The sequence below is a fragment of the Copidosoma floridanum genome, unplaced genomic scaffold, assembly GCF_036245765.1.
Source record: "Copidosoma floridanum isolate Cflo_tuat_1 unplaced genomic scaffold, Cflo_Japanese_pri ptg000022l, whole genome shotgun sequence".
NCBI classification, from domain to species: Eukaryota; Metazoa; Arthropoda; class Insecta; order Hymenoptera; family Encyrtidae; genus Copidosoma; species Copidosoma floridanum.
This window is the reverse complement of record NW_028321899.1, coordinates 6,296,356-6,321,849: the sequence shown is the minus strand read 5'-3', so window position 1 is coordinate 6,321,849 and position 25,494 is coordinate 6,296,356. Positions and strand designations below refer to the sequence as shown.

General features: G+C 33.5%; 1 protein-coding gene across 2 annotated transcripts in view; it reads left to right on the top strand.

Annotated features, from left to right (window-relative positions):
* Fur2 (furin-like protease 2) overlaps positions 1 to 25,494 on the top strand; it is a 918,757-nt gene that overhangs the window by 539,702 nt on the left and 353,561 nt on the right. The gene's annotated exons all lie outside the window — the stretch shown is intronic.

The following is a 25,494-nucleotide window of genomic DNA, read 5'->3' as shown; positions in this document are numbered from 1 at the left end:
TTTTATCGTTTATTTAAAAAATTAATCTTGTTCACATATATTTCTAAAATAGATGACAACTGAAATGCTTCTAAGAACAGCGAGGTAACTCAACTGAATATGACAACAGTAAAGGGCTATGCTATTCAGTTTTCCATTTCCATGACAATGTTTCGATTACACACAGGTAGTCCTTATCAAGTTTAAATTTTGCAATGAACAATATCAGTTAGTTCAAATAAGTTTAAATAAAAGAGAGATTATATCATCATAGCAATCACAGTAGTTGCATTACAGCGATGGGTGTATTCATGGGGACGCAAAGAGAAGCCATGTGGTGAGACCTGACGGCCCCTGGAAGAGCGCACGGAAATAAGCCATGGCAGTAGTAAGCTTGGCGTTTGGTTAGACGAAGGCAAATTGCCACTGTGAGAGAGGGATGAGTGGTCGTCCAGTGAAAGCTTAATCAGAAAAAAGTTCAAGTGTCACTCACGCTTACTGGGGATGACTTCAGTTAATTATGATATTTAGTAAATGAAAAATTGTAAACAATATATTATGACACAATATAACACAAACAATATGTAAGATGACCGGTGCAAAATTGTGCGCTTTCATCGTATCTTCTAATGATTTCAAAACAACTTTCTACCACCTTCGCTGGGGGGGGGGGGGTGCATCGAAAACTGTTTGGGGGCCAGGTGGTACTCAGTGGGTCTTCAGCTATTATTTTGTTAATTTAATGGTAATTTCATAATTTAAAAAAAAAATTTTGTAAATAACATTATTAAATTGTAATGTTGTAAGTCATATTTAATTTTTTAAATCTTAGTCTATTTATATTAAAAGGGGTATTTTATATATGAAAAAGTAGTGTGGGTGGTAAGGACAGAGGTTCACATACAGTATCACAACAACAAGGAATAAATGCTTTTAAAATATGATTTATTGTAAAAATACAAAAATAATGGCAACAATATGTATTAATCCGTCATTCGGGTAAATTGCTTACAAATATCGACATGAGACGAATAATTAACAAAATTGCCGCGCTGGTGAAAAACAAGCGGCATATGGCCGGTAACGCATAATATAGTGTGGTAATAAAAATGTACCTACACGCAAAAAGAAAGAAGAATACGTAGAATGCAAAATATTATAGTCAATACGGCATGGGACTAGTTTTGAGTAAGTCGCATGGCCGAACGGAAAAAAAATTATAATAACCGTCGGAGGTGAATTCCGAGAATTTAAGTATAACTGTTCGCGTATGACAACAACTGTTATGATCTGGCGTATACCAAAGTAATACGTACAAGGTCAGCGCCGCTGCTCTTAAATCAACCAAAAAAAAGGATGAAAAAGCGCGTGATGACGTCTTCGTGACACCAAAACGAAAAAAATCAAACCCAACACGCGCCGCATTTACGTTTTTACTCATGGGAATTCGATCCTTATAGAATAACCCGGCGCTCTGGCGCATCAGTGCTTTTCATGTATTCGTAAACAAACAAAAAGAAGATCACTTAAGGTCTTAACAAAAAATTAAATTCTTGACCGTTTCGGCAATGCAAAAAAAAAAAAAAAATATTATAACGCAATTACAAAGCACAGCAGCCCTAAGAATAAAAAAATCGAGCAGACTAGCTAAATTAAGGAACGCACACAAAATAATCGCCAGATCGGAACCACATGGGCGTAGAGACACACAGTTAACGAGCGCGTCGACGAAAAAAAAGACACGGGGCGAGAATCGCACGGAAAAAATTCAGAGAAAAAACAATTGCAAGCCCATAACTTAAAAAAAAAGAGAACAACAGACAAGACGTGATACAAAAACCAAGGAAAGCTCCGTCGTTCGAGCTAAGCAGATCGAAGGGCACCACTTGGTTGATTATTAGACAACCATGGGCCAAGGATTACCCCTTCGATCGTGTGAGTGCTGGACTCACTGCTTCGCTCTCTGACGGGTAGCTCCTACTCACTTCTATCCAATGCTCAGCTCCCGATTTTACTTGGTTCCGCTCGGGCGTCCCGTGACTCACTAACTTTTTCCGGCTCCACCTCAACCCCTTTTCTTTTGCTTCCCCCTTTGCCTCTCTTTTCTTTTCGGCGGTGTACCTGCGGCCAACCTGCGCACTTACAAAATGCGCAATTCCCCCTTTCGAAAAGAAAGGAAAAATAGAGCAAGAGGTCCCACGTGACTCAGCCCGTGCGTGTACGCACCTACACCTTGCAATATAGAATTCAATGTATTGTAACGAATTTTTAATATTGTTTATTGATATTTTGAAAAAAGTCAGCTTAAGAGAAAACGTTAAATGTGAACCGTTTAACAGTAAAACTTGAACAAGAAGGTATTGAAACAGACGTGTGGGTTAACATCTTATTCAAAAAATTTTAAATGCAAAATCTTAAAATTGATTCAAAAGAAAAACACATACATTAAGAAATGTAAGACCCTATTTTCCAAAACTCTTCAAATTTGTTTGTAGCATTTGTGTAAAAATTTTAAATCGTTGAGGCTTTTGAAAAAATATAATCAATTACATAACTCCGGTTAAATGTATTTTTTTAATATAATTTTCGTGTACATTATACGTAATAAATTTTAACAAAAAACTTTTTTTCTGCCTAGAACGAGTCTAAAGATTTATAAAGCTGCACAAATAACTTCGAATAAAAATTAAAAAGAAACATGGAAGTTGTCAACAGAAAGATAAGTTTCCAACTTTACAGTCTTAAGACATCTTTTTTAAATCTTTTTTTTTGTTTTAAGCAATCAATACAGTTATTCAATAATATTTTTGTGAACTAAACTGCGAAGTAGAGTGTAGGGGGCTACACAAAATCGTAAGAACGGTGTGAATGCAAGGAAGAAGAAGGAAGTTATACAAACCTTTAAAATAGATAAAAGTTTTTACAAGTAATGCGAGAAGGTAAGAAGGGTTGAGAGAGGGTACCTTTGAAATACCTTTTACCTCTATATATCTGTCTATATTATAAAGTTATTTTGCCACTGCTGCGACTGTGTACAAAAATCAGCAATTTGGGTAGGTCGAGGAAAAGGGGTTACAGGGGGCCCTAGCAAGATGGTTATTGGGTTATTAACTAGAATCAAAATTTTAGTGGACGAAGGGGAGAGTGACATACGGAGACGCAAAGTGGTTGTACATACAAATTTTAAACGCCGCCACCCCCGCCATGTAAAAGTATCGACGATTTAGCATCACAAAAGAATGTAACAATAAAGCTTGATGTGTATAAGTAATACAGCAGTTGTTTCTCTTAAAATTAACATAAAAATGTTATTTTGTATTTAGGATTATTGGTTGTGGATGGTAGGTACTTAAAGATCTTAGTTTTTAATAAAAAGTGTAGTAAGCCAGAAAAGTAGAAATTTATTTTTTTTGCAGAATGACAAAAAACAATTTACGACGTTTCAAATGACATAAAATTATTTACAATTATTTGTAAAACATTAGTCTGATGTAAATGACAAATTGCTGTTAAGAAAGATTCGATATTTTTTAGTGAAAGTTCGTAAGACCTAAATTATAAATGCAGTAAGGTGTTAAACGCAAGCTAATGCAGTAGAGATGGTAAAAAATAAAAAAAGACAAAAGAATGCATATTTGTTTGAAAAGGTATTTTATCCTAAAATAACTTTGATTTTTATTGGTTCATTTATTTTAAGTGTAATAAAAGGAATATAAGTGTGAAATATTTCTTAGTTACGTCCTCGTATAGGTACAATTAAGTATATAATATAGGGTCCTTGTAAAAGGTTAGTAATAAAATTATAAGAGATTAATTACTGCGTTATATGGGCATATTAGGGGTTTGTTAAGACTTTGGAACCAACTTTTTACGGCCTTAAAAAGGCATTATTCAGGCCTTAAGGGTAAACATAGTAATTGGAGAGGGAGGAGTAAAGCCTCCTAGTAAATAAAGTATCCATAATAGTATTTAAGCTTTGCTTTGACCCGTACATTTAATTCTAGGTGCATGCAATGGAACTCATACAGTTTCTATTTGCAGGCGTCATAAGAATATCAAACTTATGTTGGAAGGGGCTGACGTATCTGAGTTGACAAAACGTAGAAAAATGTAATTAAGTAACCATTGTATTTTAGCGTTAGTACACGAGAAGTCATCAGACATTCGCTGTATAAGAGATAAATTATTGATTCATAACTTCTCGTCTTCTCGTAGAACCTGGATCATTCCTTGAATCAGTTTTTTGATCTTTTTCCTAATTAAGTTTTAACTATTTAATAAAGATTTAAGTCTTATTTTTTTACAAATAATATATTTAAACATATGATAAAACAAACAATGAAGTTATACAATATAATATTTCCAATAAAATATGTGATGGATCACCACAGCAAAACAAAAAAAAATCTTATAATTGTTTACTTGCGTGTGCGTATGAAAAGAAGAAAACAAAATACAGTTATAAAGAAAGTGAGAGTATTAATACCGAGAAAGCTCTTGTATAAACTTGTATGTCTCAAAATAAAACTCGTGTACTTTAAAATGAAACTCGTGTTCTTGTCTGATCAGGAAAAAAATTATCTTTTAATCCAGATGGATCCAACCTGGACGTTGGGTGAAGCCAAATGCTCCGATTTGAGACGTTGCTCTTACGAAGTGTGTAAGCACAAACTCTCGTGAAAATTAATGTTCTAAACATTACAAGCTCTTGAACTCGAATTTTTTAATATTTGCATTTTACTCTTTCTGCAGTGTCTATCATATCTTGCTTTTTTTTTGCCTTCAAAATCTTGCACGTAAAGAAGTAACGGCTGCAAAAAAACTAGCAAAGTTAGAAAGAATAGCAGCAGAAAAGTGTTTACACCGATGACAATCTCAAAAGCCAAAGAGGTAAGCCAATGGTGCTGCACTCTTCTTGATAGCAGGCCAAAATGGAGACAAAATGTGTGTATCGAAGTTCACGGCAATGATAAAAAACAAACACAAAACAAAATAACGAGTGAAAATCTCAAAATGGTAAAAAAGACGGTGTGAGTAGTAGTATTTTTCACGTTGGCTAAGAGACGCTTGCACGTTCAGACGAATAGCAAAAAGTGTGCTGCCTCTTCCTATTTTCGAACGTTATCGGCTAATTCCATATCAATATTAATCGATAACACGATATCAGCCTCTTTGTGTTTTTTTTCGTAAAATATGAAACTTAGACTGTCTTAATTGCCTTGACGCAACTCAATTAAGAGATCAGTTAATTTAATTTTTAATGACAACGACATTTGTGTGAAATAGAATATCAAAACTGGTTGCAAACTGATCGGTGTAACATAGCATTTTGAACATTAAATTCTCATTCATTTATTGTTTACTCTACGAAATGTTAATAAAGTTAGAAATCTATGATTATTTCTTAAAAAACAATTTCAGGATTTTTAAAACCTAAAAACAAACTTGGAGGATGGCCAATTTATTGTGTATTGTGATTTTACGGAAAACTATGCGTTTGTTGTATAAAATTCTTCACAATCGTTTCATTAGATTAACTAGCAGGTAACTGTATTTCCGGTAGTAGTTTATGATAAAGAACGAGATGAAGTGAACTATAAAAGTATTGCCATTATTTTAGATGATTTGGCACATGATACAATTGGAACAACGTAAGACTTACACGAAAGATATTTTAAGACATTCTGTTCTTTAGAGACGTTTGCTTTAAATTAATATAAAATAAAAGGCAAAGAATAGAGTAAATATTTTTAGACGTGCTATCCATTGTATAATGTATTTGAAATGCATTAATGTATTAAGTATTACGCTGTATTTTAAGCGAATTATAAGACACGTAAGTGTACATCAGGTCATGAAAAAATGCCATTTATTTGTTGTATGCATTTGCTCCTAACAGGGGGAGAATGTTTTGAGTGTCAATATTAAATAAAAAAGAGAGAAATGAAGACACTTCGTAGCGTATAGTCGAAGCATGCGAAGATAAACATGTAGTGTGCCCTTCTAGCTATAATCAAGAATTTCCAAGGCAAAGAGGCCGTCTCATTTTTGATCAGAGCTTGCAACGCTGTGAGATAAATAATATTACTTTTGCTTATTCTTTGCACACGTGTTGAAAACTCTCATGCTGTTTAGTTTTTGATCAAAAATTAACAAAAATTAGAACCTTCGACTTCATTTACAAGTGGCCTAAATTCTTGCCTAGAATGTTCTGATAACTTGTGCGCCCTCAAGAAGTAAGTTATTATTTATCGTCGATAGCTAAACAATAAATTTTTAAATACTTACCAGACAAGCATGAGCAGCTGCATCGCACGGTCTTAGCTCAACAACAGTACTGCGTATTTTTATGTGACGCATATTCAACTATCGATTAAGGAATTTTGAGATTCTGTTTTGGCGCTGTCTTTTCTCTCAATAAAATGGCTACTCAGGTCAGGATAATCAATCAAAAGCAAGTAGCTTTCAAGAAAAAAATTACGAATTTGGAGAAAATAGTGGCATAGGAGAAAGCAGAGATACTCATCCTGACGAATCCTGACAAGAGCATGCCCTGATTGCCTGAAAGAGTTTTTTTTCGCTACTAAGGAGCTGTATTGTAAGTTCAATCTGTTCCTTAGCTCTAATGGCGAAAACTTCGTAAAATACAAGGACGTACAGATACGTGCTCACGCGCTAGTTGGCAAATGTAAATCTCTGTGTCCTGCAACCATCCCGCTCAGTTTAAATGTGACCTTGATAGTTGCTGGCAGCAGCATGCATCGATTTAAGCTACCTGTTGCGGATCTCCCCAAACTAGTTGGAGATGTATTGAAGTGGATATTCTTTAAAAATAATTACATCACAATGGTTGATTCAGTCAATATATCTGATTTTCGAAAATTGGTACATTTACGAAACTGTCTACATGGTGACGCACTTGTTAAAACTCTTATTTATTATGTACATAAGAATAATTCTTAAGCAACATGAAATCTTTTGATAAAGTCCTACTATGAAAAACGTATTATGATGGTTAGGCACTTCGATGCGATTCTTGACATGCCTATTGTGGCTGAAGTGACCCATAAGGATTTTAATGGGTTAGTCGATGGCATTTGCCAGCACATTAATATGCTTGTGACATCAAGAATCGTACCTGATGAGTTCTTGTTAATGAGAATCTTAGAACCCATGCTTCTTTCTGATATTTATGTTAAATAGCAGGAAGTTTATTTCCTTAAAAAAATTCTTTTATTTAAGGAAATATACGAATTCATTTTTCAGGCAGCCTTTCGCCTGGCTACTTTAGAGAAAGATATTTCGTGTTTTTAACAGACGTGAATAAGAACAAACGTGCATTTTCGAGCAATAAACAAAATGTGATGAATCTACGAAAAGTTTATGCATATGATCTTTTTTTTTAGCTGGCACGACAACGGGTTATGCAGTTTGTTTTGATTGAGAGAAAAGAGCACATCTCCTATTTTGTTATCACGAGTTTAAAAAAGCTAGTGTACAAAAACGTTAGAATATTGTTAAAAAATCCCCCGCGTGTGAAAATTGTTGAAAAGTGCATAGAGATACTTGCATTCATAAAAAGTGCAAGAGATGTAATAAATTTTATAATTCTCTATTACACTTTGATGCTGTCAAGCCTAAGTCTGTATCGAACTTGCCGGTAGATACAAAAATCAACGATTGCGCATAAATAGAAGTATGGTAGAATTAGCTTAAAATCATATAGATATCAATTATATCGATGTGAAAAAACTGATTCTATAATACTATAGACCATGAACTCCTTGTGTGGATAATACAGTCCGAATTATTGCCTAGTGCTCCAGTGTGTACACGAAACATAAGTGGAGAATGTGTTTTTGGTAGGACTCTGTTAGGTCATGCTCTACGGTGCATTTTATGTCTCAGGACTTTGTCCAAAGTTTGAAGTATACGCCTAAACTATGTTTACTTTTCGTTGGCGCCGTTGATATTTAAAATATGGTTGCAAAAGGAATATAAGATCTGATGCTGAAGGCTTAGTTAGCTAGATTGTGGGATGGCTCGCGGAAGACCACAGTTTTATTCCTGGACCGTGTGACTTTTTCGAGCAAGTACCTATGTAAATTTTCACGTGCTTTTTCACCATGTAGTGCTTTTCATAAAGGAGATAGGCAACGTTCTTGCATCAAAATTGACTATTTGCCCCCTACTCTCTCTCAGTGATGGCTGGTCTCATCACATCCTTCTTTCCTTTCTTGGTCTGATTGCTCACTGCCCAAAGTAGTGCCCTCAATAAGAGCCAGAGATATAACACTATAATAGAAAAAAATGGAATATTAGATTGAACTGGGCACTCATTAAAAAGTGATTCTAAAAATACTCTTGTAGTTTTAATGATTTCAAAAATACCTGATTATATTCAGAATAAAGTTTCTCCTCAAGATCTAATCAAAATAACAAAAAAATATAAAGTTTGTGCACCCACTCTTTTACTTACCTTAAAACACGGATATTATAATCAGAGTGGGGACAATCCTAGCTTTATTTTTTTTGACAGATAAGTATATCTCGTGACAACTGTAATCTCATTTTACAGAAAACTTTACTAGGATAGGTCGTCATGCGTGGCGTATCTAATCAGACAAGCAATAATAAAGTTTGGTGCCATCTTATTGAATTAATAAAGTTAATTGAAAAGTTTTGAGTGGTTAATGATACTGATCAAAGTCAAGGTAAAGTATTCGAAAACGATAGGTGTGAGGTGCATTACGTACCCATGCAGCCAGAGAAGCTTTGAGATGATGCATTGATCGATTACCATTTTGAGTGGAAGACAGGGAGCTAGGTGAATTGCGTGCTGCTGCATTTCGTAGGTTTAAAGCTTACACCGCCAATTATATCTTGACGAAACATTCAATCAGGGTTATTCTCAAGTCATGGAGAAACATTTTTAGCTGGGGCAGATGACAATAGTCGAAAATGAGTTGCAGTGTGGTTTTTATTTAACTCATTGAGCGGTCTTTAAAGTGATAAGCTTAAAGAAAAAGTTACGGATGGTTTTTGATGCATCTGCAAAAACGTCCAAGAGGATATCACTTAATGATACTCTTTTGGTTGGCCCAGTTATACAGCCCAAGTTAATCAAGCATTTATTGCGATTTTAAACGTATAAGTATGCCATCACTGCTGATATAGCTTGGATGTATATACAGGTTTGGGTCCATCCTAAAAATCGTCGTTTCTAGCGTACTTTTTGGATTGTTGATGAGAAAATAAAATTTTTCTAACTAAATACCGTAACTGTTAATGTATCTTCGGTATCATTTTCCACCGTGTGAATCTTGCAAGAACACGCAAACAATGAAGAAACAAAACTTACTATCTGTGCCAAAGCATTAAGGAATGATTTTTCTGTTAATGATTTTTTGTCGGACGCAAATTCTGTCAACGCTCTAATACGACTTTGAGATGAGGTCAGCGGAAATTTTTTACAGACAAAAGTTCAGTGCACAAGATATTGAAGGTTTCGTAGAATGCGCAACGCAATGTATTTTTATTTTTGATCAAGTATATTTCAGCTGAGACAACAGTAACAGAACAATTGGCTTGGCCTCAGTCTATCAATCTCGTATCTAATAAGTTACCCAGAGTAAGAAGAGCATTTTGTATATTTTTTCAGGTGAAATTAGAAAATTTTATAAAAGTGTTAACATCGCGAACTAGAAAGAGAGCTCTAAATAAAAATGTCCAGGGTGAGGATAAGCCAATCATAGAACAAGGTAGTGCTTCGTTTACCGTAGATTTTAATAAGGCAAAGAATCCCATCGTTAGACTCTTTTAACTTCTCTTTTTTTGAGGGAAAATAAATTGGCTCTCAAACAGAGAGAATTTGGAGAGTCCTAAGATTGGAGCAGTAAACCCATTTATAGACAGAGATGGTCTGCTTCGTTTGGGGGGTGGGGGGTGAGTATCCAAAGCTGACTTTACTTTCGAATAAAAAAATCTCCTTCTCTTACCTTCTTGAAATCCAGTTACTGATCTACTTATCCGTCTCTTGCATAGAGTATATTACTATTCAGGAAAACAGTCAGCCTTTTATAATAATCGGAAAAAATAATAGTGAATGGATCAAATTCGATATATAGTTTGCAACTGCATCAGCTGCCACCGTTTCAAACCCATACCAATTTATTATAAGATGGCCGATTTACCGAAATCTTGTGTAAATAGAGCACCTGATATTATAGAAGCAGTTTTTTAAAGGTTAACCATGAATTATGTGAATTGTACGTACTAATAAATTGAAATATGTTGAGATCCAAACTGTTTGAATTTTCTGCTCATAAAAAAATTCAATGGCACTTTAATCTACCGCTCTCACCTCACTTTGGAGGCTTATGAGAGGCCGTGGTTAAATTGTGTAAGCATCACATTAAACGTTTCGTACGTAATTATTTAAAAGCTTTGAGAAATAAACAACATTTGTTCCTAAGGTAAAACCCAGTCTTGATTCGCAACTAATATGCCCCATGTCGCTCGCTCCGAGCGACTCAACAGCTCTAACTCCAGACCATTTTTTGATTAGACGTCCACTCAGTATGCATCTGATATAAAATTTTTCTAATGTTTTTGATAATCGCAGTAGATAGACTATGGGGGTTGTAGACCCATCCTAGCTTCCCTTAGGGGGGTGGTGGTGGGGGTAACGCAGCTCGCGCTGTTGTACGTAGTACAGTAATTTTGTCATTTTTGCATATTGTCTTTTAGAAAAGAAAAGCCTACAATCTGACAAAATTTTTTTCAACATCTGGTCACTTTTTAATGTTAAGACTGATGGAAATAAATGTGCATTGAATATTTTAATCTATATTTTCCATCCCCACTTAAAAAAACCGTTAAATAACGAGCTCGTGGATACGATATAAGAAATTTATCTACCAATAACTTACTAATTATTGATAAATATATTTAGTATATCACTTAAGTGTATGACTATATTATTATTATAATGAAGCATTCGACGAAAATAATAACAATAATAATTTAAATAAGACTAACCATAATTGATATGACAAAAAAATAAAAATTAAGGGTTCATAAAAATGCTAACCTGGTTACGGACTGTGACTGCTTACTTGGCACTTAAATTACAATACATATCAACTATACTATACAAATTATATTATAAAGCCTATTATTTTCTTGGGGGTTAAAAAAAGGGTGGTGGTTGATATATTATCAAGCTGATATCAGACTAGTGATAAGAGACATGAAAAACCATGAAAATAAGGTGCAACTCGGCAACCCAACTGTATATAAAGTATTTCACTCTAATCTGACTGTAAATTTGTGATCATTGCCCAAAAAACCATAAAAATGATATTAATCTTAAATAATATATTTTTTGTATTCCCCCACGTTGTTTAAACCAAGTTTTTTATAAAAAAACGCCAACTTTGAGGCTTAGCTGCATTCACCGACACAAATTTCTTCTATCGGTTGCCTAGCTAATGATTACTAACATCAAGAATGTTTTACAATTTTTTGGTTGTACGATCTTTCAAATCTACGTGATGCACAATTTTGTAAACAAAATTGTTGACTCAGGGACACTGTGTAGTGTAACAGTAGAAGTTGCTCAGAATGAGAAAATAGATAATTCAATGTGTCTTGAAATAGTAAACTAGGTAATGGGATGTTTATTAACAATTGGCATGCTCCTTTATATTTTTGTTTAAAGTTATTTGTGTAGGTTTGTATATATTAAGATTCGCTTTATTCAAGATGAGTAGATACTTTAATTTTTTGATACTGTTACTATTTAAAAAACAAACACTATTTTGAAAAACGTAAGAATGATTTGAATTTGGATTACGCATAAAATGGCAGTACATCACGCGGGCAATGATCATTAACGTCGTGGCTTTCTCTTGCACAGATAACGTATTATTAATTAACGGTACGTTATTTAATCACTCGTGGTAAGGGGAATACGGGTAGACTCTGTATTCTTGGGTATGGTATTTGTGGACGACTATTCGTACTCGACATATTACACAGCATCAACCCAAAGTATTCGCATCTTTTGTTTTTCCTTGTCTTGGCACGCAACTGCACTGTATTCTGTACGGTCCACTGTATACTATAAGTGAGCGCACCACTGTGGAATGGCCACAATTACTATCATGGCTCTCAGTACGCTGACACACCTGTGGTGGCCATTAAATATCCATACTATAAGAAGCAGACTCACTTCAAGGGTATAGGTGGTAAGCATGAGAGGAAAGTCAGGTTGAGTTCTAAAGTTATTTTAAATTGTGTTGCCTCCATGTCTTTTACTAAAATAGTTCACACAGCAGCAAGCCATTTGAGAAACAGAGAAAACTAACTACGAGACTCTCACCACTTATCGTCGTTGACTAGGGTTCCATAACGTTTGAAGGCATATTGAAAATTTTGCACGTCACGATGTATACATACATATATAAACAATGATACAAGTCTATTCAATAAATATGCACAAAATGTTTTTTGTGATATAAATAATAAATGTTGTTTTTTCTTTGTTTCACTATGTATATAGGTTCTTATTGTATAGCAGTGCAATAGAGTAATAAAAAAAATGAAAAAAAGGTAATGTTGCAAAGGTAAAATGATGTTACCACCCGTAGATTAATATAGTGAACGTGTTGAACAGCTATTATTTTATGATGGAAACTCTAATTAATTAAGTTTTATTTAAATTTGCTTGTCTTGTACCATTTAATTCTTTATATTTCAAGGGATAAAGAAGGAATTTATGATTCAGAATAGAAAGGACATGTTCAAATTATTGCTTTTTTAGTTAGGTGGTTCAAAGTTAACAGTCAGTTTAATATTTACGATAGTATTAAAGCCATTAAAAAAATGTTAACATTGAACTAAAAGTTAATTAAAAATCACGGTGAAATTTTAAAATAAAATTTCAAGAAATGTCTGATAGCTAAAAGTTATACACACTTGTATAAACTACGAACATATACGTTAATAATATGAACTATAAAATAAAATTTTTTCATTTAAACAATAGAAAACGAAATAAGAAAATAATTAAGTTGCAGCTAATTGTGGCACGATAGTAGTATAAAACTCTGAAGCAATTAATATTAAGGACTTTGAAATTCTTAAAAAAAAACACCAAACAATATTTCAAATAACACATAATTAAATAAGTTATTATAATTTGTTAAACGAATGGTACATCTCTCATTTAAAAAACCTTTATATCTTGAAGAGAAATTGCAGTTCAGGCTTTCCAATGGTCGTGGCAATTGAGGCAGATCTAATTATGATTTATTAATTGTTAATACACGCACTTATTGTTATGATAATGCATTTTATGTTGCTATTCCACATATTTGAAACAATTTACCCGCCAAGTTAGGATCCTTGTTTAGTCGACCCATTTTTTAATTATTTTTTCATAAATTTTTATTAAAATCTACCTTTAATTTACAATAGTCTTTAAATAAAATATACTCTCACCCTTATTCTTTAATATGCAACCTAACCGTTATAGATCATTCAATGACTCTTTATGTTATAACTATGTTTTATTGGTCATAATAATGATCATAATTATTATTGTTTTATTATTATCTCTGGTATTACTATTTTTTGTTTTTATTATTTTTATTTTTTATAATTATGAATGCTACTAAAACTAAATTCACCCTATAAGATTGTTGCTTGCGCGTAAGCCCAAACATTATTTGGTTTTTATGTATTTTCTAGGGTGATGTAAGGCCTTGAGCCTTTTAACTTTATGAATAATTCAATTTAATTCATTTCAATTCATTGCCCTCGTTGGAATATCTAGATTTGACCACAAACATTGAAAAAAATTATGAGTGTAAAAAACGTAAAGTGATGTATACTAATTGTAAGCATTATTTTTACTATTGAAAAAACCATATTCGATCTATCGATACAGATTTATTAAGCATTCAGCAATAAAAAAACTTTTAAAATTTTAAATGTTACTACCCTATATATTTAATTAAAAGACTTACTTTCAATTAGAGTGATGGGGCTTTGACCACTGCACGCTCTGCGCACCAACCTCCGACTAAAATATTAGGCTAGAACTATAATCTTTTGTGAACAAGTTCTGCATTTTTATTTTACCAAGCCTTGAAAGATTATATCATTAATTTGTTAAAAGTCAGAAAAGTATGTTGAACTGGATCTGATCATGTACGGAGGACTACGGCATTTCTAGAAAAAATTTGGGAACAGATGATCTGTAAGGTGGGCTAGATGAAAATTACGATGCTGCTTTGAGAAACATTTACTACAACATAGAAACTTTTTGATCAAAGTAAAGGTGGTAAGTAAAGGTGGTAGTATATTTTATACACCAATATAACTCTTCGTGGAAATACAATGTAAGAAAAATACTCTGGATCTCCACAAATCGTAGAGTTTGTTAATTCCTGTAAATATTTAAACTTGAAACTGATATTTTTTTTCTTTTTCACAACCTTTGGTCAAAGAAATCCCCTGCTAGCAGTGTTAGCTAAATACAACCTATGCAGGTCTCCTCAATACCTCTACTCTGCAAGAACACAAGAGAAAAGAAGTGACTCGCTATTTGCTCTCCAATTCTCTCTACTGTTAATTAAGCTTCAGTGCCATGGGCTCCTCCTTGTAATAAGCAGTTTATCTTGTACAAGCTTATGTCTGTTTTTAAAGTAAATTACCTAAGATGGTACATCTTATTTTTTTTTAACTTTGGTTCCTAGCTGCATTTGCGTTAAACTATATTACAACACATTCATGTGACTGCAGCCGTAGTTTATGGAGTACATAAGAATAAAATTCCATAAAGTACATTTATGTATGCATCAGATACTGCATCCAACATCATTTATTTTTAAGGAAAATAATGTATTCAAGAGATTTAAATTGGAGCCTGTATATTTTTCTAAGTCTTACTTATAGTTTAAATTTAATTATTGCAAATTTGATACGGTACAAGCAATAAGTTTCTTTGTTAGAGGTGCAAGAATGATCACTTACTAACGCAAGGATAATCATTTTTATCACAAATGAGTTAAATTTTACGTAAAAAAAAAAATTACTTTACCCCGGGAAAAGCTAGTGATTGCCTTAAAATCATACAACTATTTAAAAAACTACACAATACCTAGCCATACTACAATAAATAACCTTATTTAGAAGGAAGTTAAACAGTTAGTCAAGTGGTAGTTAAGGGAAGTGGTTAATCAACTTAATTTTTATTGGGTTAAGTTTCATGGGTAAAACAAAGAAACATTACCTAATGTAGTGGCGCAGGAGAGGAGCCAGCTGTCACCTTATAACCATACAATGATATAATCTAAGAATATATATATATATATATATCTTTATTATATGGTTTACAGGGTAGGGCATTCCACACAACTCCCTACAGCCCCTCAAAGACCCCATGCACCCCCAGAGACCCCACAAAATAAAATAAAATAAAGTTCCGTAATTTTTCCCGTTATTTTGCCATATTAAGTTTTTTGTTCAACCCCCCACTGCATTCCTAAGTCTCCCCACATACCACCACTGCCTTCCATACTTTTTTATGTCCCTTCGCGGTCCCCAACTGATTAAAATAATTTATATAAATACATCTCATGATTCTAGTTAAAAGATTATTCCTTTATTTTTGTTTCAATAAAAGTCTCTCACTGAAAATGTAATTTGATATATCATTTCAATAATATGTTACATATATTTTTGTACTCTATATATATATTAAATTGTAAAGAAAATTGACTTATATGAAGATGTTTGTTTTTTCACAATAAATTTTTTTTTCATCTATTTCTCCACACTGCCGAAAAGACAAATAGATAAACTTTACACATACGAATTGTTTATAATCATACTATCTATACAAGTAAGAGTACTACTTTTATTAAAATAATTTTAATATATATGTATATAATATGTTTATTTTTCTGATCCTAATATACTAAGAAAATAATAACCATACTGAGTTTCACTGTAAAACAAGTTATTTATTAATTACTTTACATACATTATTACACAGTTTAACATTATTTGCTTACCTGTAAAACAAGAAATGACATTAAAAGCTAATACTTCACATTAGTTTTTGTAGAGCTGTACACTTTAAAACGATCAATAGCAAACTAATTGTACCGAGTACGTAGCTTTTCCATCCTTCCTATAAATTTATCAGTTTTGTTAGTCTGTTATCTTGTTTCATGGGCACGCGCAATCAATCCAATCAAAAATAAGTTAAAAAAAAAAAGGTTAACCGTACTATTTCCTTTACAAGTATCTATTTTCATAGTTATATCAATTTTTATTTATGAATTAAAAAAAAAAAAATTCTATGTTAAATTTAAACTGAAAACCTTTAAAGTTTTAAATATATTTCGTTGAATAGTAAGAAATTAAAAGAATAATACGGGTTGGATCATATAATACGAGTAGGGAAAAGAAGCGCATAGAGGAGACAATAATCCATACGCTGACAAGGCTTTGTGAAAAGTACGCTGTGAGCAGCAAGACAGAGAGGACTTCTTGGCAAGCCAAGAGGCATAAATGTAGTACGTGTACGCCATTAAGAAGTCTTCCAATCGTTTTCCGTTCACCAGCTCATGATGACCTATGAGAGGCATCATCTGAAGCGTGGCTAGAGACTCTGCAGTCACGAGAGGCTCCAGGGTGCTGAGTGACACTGTTACGGCACGACGTTGATCAACTGTGAAGATGGCTTGTCTGAAGGTATAGTTGTGTCTTATGAGGTGGGATTAGTGACTTGTAGGAAAGTGTGTAGAGAAACTTTAAAAGTAACACAAGAGTTAAGATTAATCGTATGTAGGATAGGATTAAAAGTTAAAGGTAAAATGCTAGTGCATAGAAGACCTTGTGTAATTATGGGATTCTGTGAGCATACCTGTTGTGAAAGATGACAATGGTCATTATGAGAGTGTGTCAAGAAAATAGAAACATTTTTTCTTTATTTGAACAGAATTTTTTGTCAAGGGTAATATCAATCTGAATGGCAGAAGTATAGTTACATGGCTTTTACAATTTAAACCTAATAATAACTTGCAACTACATTAGTTTAATCGTAGTAAGTATATCTGAAAGGTGCAATACAAGCAATACTAGTATAATTAATAAACTTTACATTTTTTCATGTTACTTTTTTTTGACTTGACTGAGCTAACTAATACTTATAAAAGGCTACCTTTAATGAACCGAGTAAATCACTTAGTTTCATAGATACCGGAATCGAGTCCCATAGCTTCATAGTTTTTTGAGCAAAAGCAGATACATACACATTTGTCGAAGCGCGTGGCACATAAAAATCAGACTAAGCGAGTCGATCACATCGACGCAAGTCTTTGTTTTCCATCGGGAAAAGTTCATAAATATATCTTGGCTTTTCAGCAGTGAGAGTTCGGCAAGTAGTAGCAGCTATAAAAAATTAATGCTGGCATAAGAGGCGCTGGCGCGCAATGTAAAGGAGTCCTCTTCCAGTGAACCTGGGACGTGAAGATCCGCGGTTACCCAGACCTGGAACTCTCTCGTGCACTGGTACATAACCGCGACGAGCACAAGGTGAGAGAGGAAGACGAAGTACGAAGGCCAAAAGCTGAAAAGTAAGTTTGCACACCACCTATAGGTAACCTTTCCACTAACCGGTTCCTACTTGGACTTTCGGTGCTCGACCGCTTTAAGCGTAGAGACGACGCATCCCCAAGTAGTCAAGGCACTAGGGTTAGCGATCACGTTCTTAGGTGAAGTTCCTGGGTCGACGACTTGAGCAGTGCTCGAGACACCCAAGGGTCTTGAGAACGACCTCACCCTACGTGACTTGGTAGGATAGGGAGTTACCTAGCATCAACCTTCCGTGGTTGTACTCAAAATTCGGTCTAGTCTAACCTAATGTGTTTAAGCGGAGATATTAAGGAGGGAAAATTCAAATTTGAATTGTCGTTTATGTAAAATTTTTTGTTTAATGAATACGGATAAATTTCAAGTAAATTCTAGATTATCGAGTATATTATACATTTTCTTTTTGCATTATTAACGTAAAGAATTGCGATTACTCAAATATAATTAATATATATAGAAATTGAAGAAACGATTTCCTTAGAACTATATGATTGAACAAATGTTAGATAATTAAAAATAAATTGATTGTACTTATTCAAGTAAACCTTCCCCTCCACGTATGATTGTGAGTTTCTTTTTTACAGTTTAAGATAAAAACTAGAATAATAGCTGTTAAGATATTTATGAAATTGTTTATATAAACTGAGAATATTGTCTGTACCCAAAAAATGGCAGGAATAAATTAAAAAAGATATAAGATTTAGAAAGATATTTAATAAGTTAAAAAAGACTTTAAATTAATCAACTTAAGGGAATATTCAGGGAATGATGAGAATTCAATAAAGTAATAATCAAAAAAAAATTGCTGTATATTGTGCAGGAATTAATTGATTATTCAACAGATAAATTTTGAAACTTGCTAATAATCATTTTAAATATTTTAAATACTCAGCAATCCGAGCTACTGCGCTCTTTTACATAGGGCAACGAACCTGCCCTCCGACATATAAACACTAACATTGTTTATGTGTTGGTTTCTAATCTTAGAGTTTCCTTGGTACAGATAATATTCTTAGCCGATTGTTACCACCACTAATTAACCGGGGTTATACTCAAAGAAAGAGAAGTTGTAAGAGTCCCCACATAGCTGCGTTTGCGTCTCCATCTCATTGGCCTTAAATTAATCTTACATTTTGCGGGCTAGGTAACACAAGCTTTTTTGAGTTTAAGATCCGATCTTTACTCACTTGGCACAATCTTCTAGAAAACTGACCAAAAATCATGCAATAAAAAATAACTATAAAGGTTGGCGTGACAAGCGCGCAGGGGGGCGTAGCCCTTATTTATAGGGCTTTGCCCCCTGCGCACCCTGTGCACCAACCCCCCCTTCACTGAGTAAAAATATAGTATCATCAGTAAGTTCTTAGTTAGAGGTGCTTGTGCTAACACTTATTTATTCAAAGGTTAATAAATCTATTTAAATTAAGTTAAATTAAATTATTAAAAGAAGAAAAACTGACTAAAAGTGAGCTTAGGAGATTTAATATCATACAACTATACTTTTTCCACCCTCCTTCACGCTTTGTGTGCTAACTCTCCTTTACCAGATCATAGGTTACTTCAAAAACATTGTATTTGATGCACTCACCTTTCATTTACTAGAATTTCAGAGCAATACGCAAATGTTAAGAGCTGAATGTATTTACTTCTGTATTAAAATAACTACTGAGGATTTAAAATAATTATTTTCTTCGGAAAAGTAGTAACCTATGATTATACTATATAGTTTTAAAAACGTGGCTCACCACGTGCACATCTTCTTGTGATACCACAACCTAGCACTGAAATAATTTCACATGAATATATTAATGAAATCATATCAGCTGAAATACCTTTAAATAATAAAAAACTTGCCAAATTAGTTATAAAACACATGCTTCATGGTCCTCACAATTAAAAAAGCCCATATTAAATACATCTAACAACAAATGTATCAAAAATTTCCCTAAACCATTTGCTGACGTAACATCGTTAAAAAAATGGTCATCTCGAACATACCAGAAAAAATAAGGTTTGGATAATCACGTATATGACCCAAAAAACTGTATTTTCAATAAATCAACTAAAAACTTAAGTAAAAAAAAAAAAAATGAAAAATACTGCAATAGGTATATTAAATACAGTATCATTAAAAGTTTATAATTTTTTTTTTAAATTAATATTGAATATAAAAAATAGAGCTACGTCATTGGAAGATTTTAAAACATATAAAGATATGAAATATAAAATATGTTAAAAAGTTAAATATTAAATTTACCTGTACCGTTTAAAATTGACCTACTTAACGCAGAAGAAGTTGCATTCTGCAAACATACGTTCGATTCGAGGTATGCTCAGCTGAACAATGAACAAAGAAAGATTTTTTAAATTGTATGTAAGAACGTTAATAAGATTTATTTTATACATTGTCCTGAAGAATCAGGAAAAATCTGTTTATATAAGCCATTTATTTATTAGTTTCATATCACAAAAAAAAAAACTTGTCAACGTCTTGGACTGGCATTGCATCAGTACAACTATCAAAAAGTAAGACCAGTCATACAACTTTACCTTTGAAATTAAATAATGTTAAGTCTGAATTTTATAAATTAAATCTGAAGAAAAAAAAAAAACATTTTTTACACATAAACATTTTAGAAATGAATTATTGAATTTGGGAGGAAATTACCGTTAAACACTTCTTGTAATAAGAATGGTAATGAAAGTATGGTTATATCAAAAACTATTAAGTCATCATTTCTTGAAAGTTATTTTAATACTTTAAAATGAAATACAAACATTCGATCGGTTAGTGAAAGTTTTTTTAAATTGCTTTTAGAAATAAGAGAGAAAAAATTAAAATGACTGATGATTCCTGAAAAACGGAAAGTCAATGATGTATGTTTAAATATTGACTAAAAATTGTCAATCTTATATTGTGTTATTCTGACTTCTTATAATAAATGCACTATTTTTTGAAATGACAAAATTTTTAATTTAATGTAAGGATATACGACAGCTTATTATTGCATGGATCATGCCATGTACAAAGGTGTCAATAATTTGAATGATAACATTTCTATTAATTTCTCTTTTAAAATATAAAACATTATTGTTGGAGCTTTGCCACTGAAAGAACTAAATTTAAAATTTCAAGCAAAAGTTTTGTTAGTATGAAATTTGTGTATATCAGACCATATTATGCAACAGTCCACAAATGAAGATTAGAAAATTATTTATACTTAATATTGAAGCTAAAGTTATCATGAGAGAAAAACTTGGAAATAGAGTATTTTTACCAAAAATTACTTTAAATACAGGTAATATAATACCTCGTCGTTATCTTTCACACTTTACAGAAAGCAATTTCCTTTAAATTTGGCATTTGCTATGACAATTAATAACTCTTATGGAAAAAGTTTCGATAAAGTCAGTATGGATTTTAAACTGTATTTTCTCATAAGCAACTATACGTATCGTTATCAAAATGCAAAACTGAAGAAGAAATATTTATGCAAATTGAACGAAAAAATAATTCGAAATCAGAAAATGTTGAGTGGGATGAAATTTTTGATTAAGAAGAAGTACACTTTACAAAAAAAAAAATATTGACGAATTAGAAGTTTTTACATAAATTAAAACATTATTTAGTAGTAGCATATGGCATGATATAATTATATTTTATGATGTTACAATTTTGTTAGAAATCATTTAAGGCTAAATTTTGATTCATGATAACTATTTATAACATTTTCCCAAACAAGATTCTTCTTTCAATGCTCTTTAGCGAAATTGGTTTATTTTCAAGATTATTTCTTATACGTTTTAAAAAACAATAGCTTAAAAGAATCAAATTTTAAGGTTCTGTACTAAAAATCTTATCTTATGAAAATTAAAGTTATGTATAAAACAAAAACTTTTACATATTGTATAGTTATTTTTGAATTCGTTTACATAAAAAGTACTAGGTTTAAGACAGATGTGCTATTTTTTATAGCTGTTGAGATTTATAACTCATAAAAAACTCTTATAAAAAAAATTTTTTTCTTTTATATCACAACTTTGTTACCACAGCAAGAAAGTCCTGGAGCTTGATTTCTACAGTTTTTATTGTCACAAAAGTACAAAACATATACTCTACCTATTTAAAAATGTGCAAGATTTAAAAAATTACTATGAGGGTTACAGTAAAAAGCTGATCTCTTACTCAATAAATTGTTTCTTCATCGATTTTGATGCTGCTTTAATAGATAAATATTTAGCATCATTTTCTTGACACTTAAAATTGTATTCATTAGATGCATTTAAATTTTTTCATCCAATTCTATTTCTTGCAACTTTTGGCATAGTTAAGACTTTCAAGAAGCCTGAAGGCTATTTTTTTTAACTTTATCAGGTTGTAATATATTTGTTAGCAAAGTAGTTCGACGTCCGATGACCCTGAAAAGGACCAGTGAGCTTCTTAAGTAAACTCTTTCTTGGCTGAAGTTTCCATCAAACGTGACTGGCTTTATACCTCAAGGTAATCGTCTCTGACGTTTAAAGCTTTGGAGCTGGTTCTGGAGCTCTTTTCTAACGTCTCCTGGTGTAAGGTTGAAGACGTTTGTGTCTAACGCACCTTTTTTTTTGCAGACTCAGTTGTTTTGGTGATCTATGGTGAAGAGATTGGTTCGTGATGCTTGCTCGTTGGAGACTGTCCCGTTGGCTCAAGTTAATTTTTCCTTCATAGCTGTAAGGTTCTCCTAGCGCAGACCTTGGAGAGGATCGATAATTCTTGGTTGACTGTTTAGAGTCCAGAGGGTACTGTAGGTTCATCGTCACTGGGGTTCTTAGCCTTAAGACGAACAACTCTTCTCGTGACGTCTGCCAGTGGACGACTGACTTTGTTTAATAGTGGCTAGCTTTACATAGTCTTTTATTTAGCGAATCGTTTCCGTAAATAGTAGTAATAATGTATTTGTAAGCAAGGTAGTTCAAACTTACCTAGCCCTTAAATAAACCGATGAGAATTATGGTTAAGTAGGTAACATAAATACTTACATTGGCTCTGAAAAGGGCCAGTGGTGGAATTTTCAGTTATTTTTTATTATTATTCTTGATGATGGAGAGCCAGCTGTGAGTAGTTTAACTCTTATTTTTGGAGTCTCTATGTACGGAGACCGTACTGGAAGGAGGTACGCCGATGACCAAAAAATATCTCGTCTCCAGGTCGTTCCTCGAATAACCAACTGCTCATCGTTAGTCGGAAAAGTGGGCTCAGAGAATATTTGCTATTTAGGTATGCCGTTAAGATGACTACAAAGAAAAAGGCGGTTGTGGCTGCCCATAGTCTGTCTTCTCTGGCTTGATTGAAAGTAGAAAATTCTCTAACGGCACCAGGCCGCATGGTTGAACGGCCACAAAACTGTGTGTTGGGGCAGGTTGTCCTCTAGGTAGACACGTCTCCTGATATTCCGCCAGGAAGGTTGACGTTTTAAACGCCTATTTATTCGATGCACTCGGTTATCTTGGCAATCCGAGGAAAAACCGATATATTTCGCTTGCCCGTGAAAAAAGAGTATTATCGACAGTCGGGCCAGTAGCATGACTAACAACTGTGTTTATTGTATACCGCTGATGAACGACTACAATAATCAACAACTCGATGGGGTATTTTACACCCACTTTTCACTATTTTTGATCGAGAGTGGCTTCAATTTGACCTTGACTCTACCTAGCAAATCTTACTAAACTAAAACCCAAAGCTACCTTATTTTAGCAAAACTTAGAGCTTTTTCATCGCTATTTTTATTAACTTTTTTAAGAAAAAATATATGCAAAAACCTTTTTTAAATTATCAAGAATTAGTATGCGAAATTTCAGAAAAATCGGTTCAGTAGTTTTTGCGGTTAGCGATTACAACGATCTTAGTAACTTTGCTCCATATATTAGGAAGATGACTATATTTGACGTTTTTTGTACTTGCTTTTACTACGTATAAAATCAATTTATTTGCCTTCTGGGTGGTGTTAAAAAAATAGATAACCATACATAGCTAAGTACTTGTGTACTGTAAGTTATAGGAGCTGCCACTTGCGATTCCTGGCTACAGCTTGTTTCAGCTTATGTACAATTTGCGTATACAATAGTCTATCGATGTACTATATACTGAGCTGCTACAAATCTGTAGAATTATCCTTATATTTTAAGGGGTGCTAGATTGGTAACATATAGTAGGTGGGGCCGGGGGGGGAGGACTTAAAAATGTGCGGGGTGGCGTGGGGGGCTTGCAAAAAACTAAGGGAGATTTTTAATGAGTCAAAATAACGGTGAAATTAACGGAACTTTTCATATTTTGTGTGGGGTTACGGAAGGATCATGGGGTGGCTCAGCTGGTTTTTGGCTATTATTTTGTTGGATTAAAATATCATTGATAGCAATCTTATTTCCTCGTATTTTCCGAAGGGGTTGTAAGGGGGTTGTGGAGGGCCTACGTGGGGTGCAAGGAGGGGGGTGTTGGGAGCCCTGCCCTTACGCTTAAATAATATTGGAATGTATACCCTCTCTTTGCTCGTTTTTAGTTAGATTTAAGTCGGTGGCGGTTGGTGATCATATTTTTAAAGAAAAGCGCAGTTTCTGAGAGATGAAATTCTTCACTCTGTTTACAAATAGTAGTAGTGACACTCAAGTTCGTCTATACAAGTATCTCCCGCAGATTATGCATAATCTAGTTTAACTAGCCAAGGATCATTACCGTAAGTGTGCTTATAATCATGTTTAGGCGCGTGATAGTCGTGTGTACGCACGCAAGGATGATTGCTCCGAAAAAATACGCATTGCATCTGAATCCAATTTGTAAAAGATGGTTTGACTAGCACTCTCGCATTATTCCGCTGTTTGTGGGCCTCATGAGCGTGGTAGTCACCTCCGTGTCGCATACCTGAATGCAAAGTCAATTGGAGGACATTTGATCTCATCTGGCTCTTGGATAAATATAACATTGATATTCTTTCGATTGCAAAATCCTGGCTCATGATTCAGGTGTCTAAAACATCCCATCGTACAGTCTTTTTTGAAATGATCGAGCACTCAGGGCCACTGCTAGAGAACGCAAATACATGCAGGGTGTGGGTGTTGCCTATTACGTACGAGACTCCCTCATATGTCGTGTCCTCGAGGCACCCCAGATAGTGGAGCTTGGGGAAACTAAGATGATGTTTTTAGAGGTGATTTCGAGCTCTGGTGGAAGGTTGCTGTTTGCTCCTGTTGATCGTCACCCGAAGAGTAAGTTACTAACTCATTTTCTTTAATTTCTTTGTAATTTTGCACCTCTTTATTCAAGCTTCATTGTTGCAGGAGACTTTAACTCCAATCTTTTAGGTGATGATGAAGCGGACTATTACGCGGAGCATTTTTGCTGGCTCATATATGAATATTCATGTTTCTTGGTGCCGTTTGGCCCTACGTATCCCATAGACAATATCGATACCTGGTTAGATGTGATTCTGGTTGGTTCCAGGGATAAAGTTCTTTTTGATGATTAATCGGTGGTCCCTTTTATAGGTGAACGTAATTACTTAATACTTGATTACGAACTCACTGAGCTCGTGACTTTCGTAGTTCTTCTTCTGAAACTTTCTCGGCGAAATATTGTGATGCTAATATCATGATCATTTTGATAAAAAGCAGTTTTTTTGAATAGCCCGAAAGAGATTTATAACAAACAAATCAAGGTATCGAATTAGTTTAATCAAGTAATTTTTAGATACATAAAAACCAATTTTTCTTAGAATAGATTTTCCTATAACCATAGTCTACGTCTATGTTAAACTACGTCAATTCTTCGGTTGTAATATGTTTTCTTTTATCAAATGACAGTTGCGACAT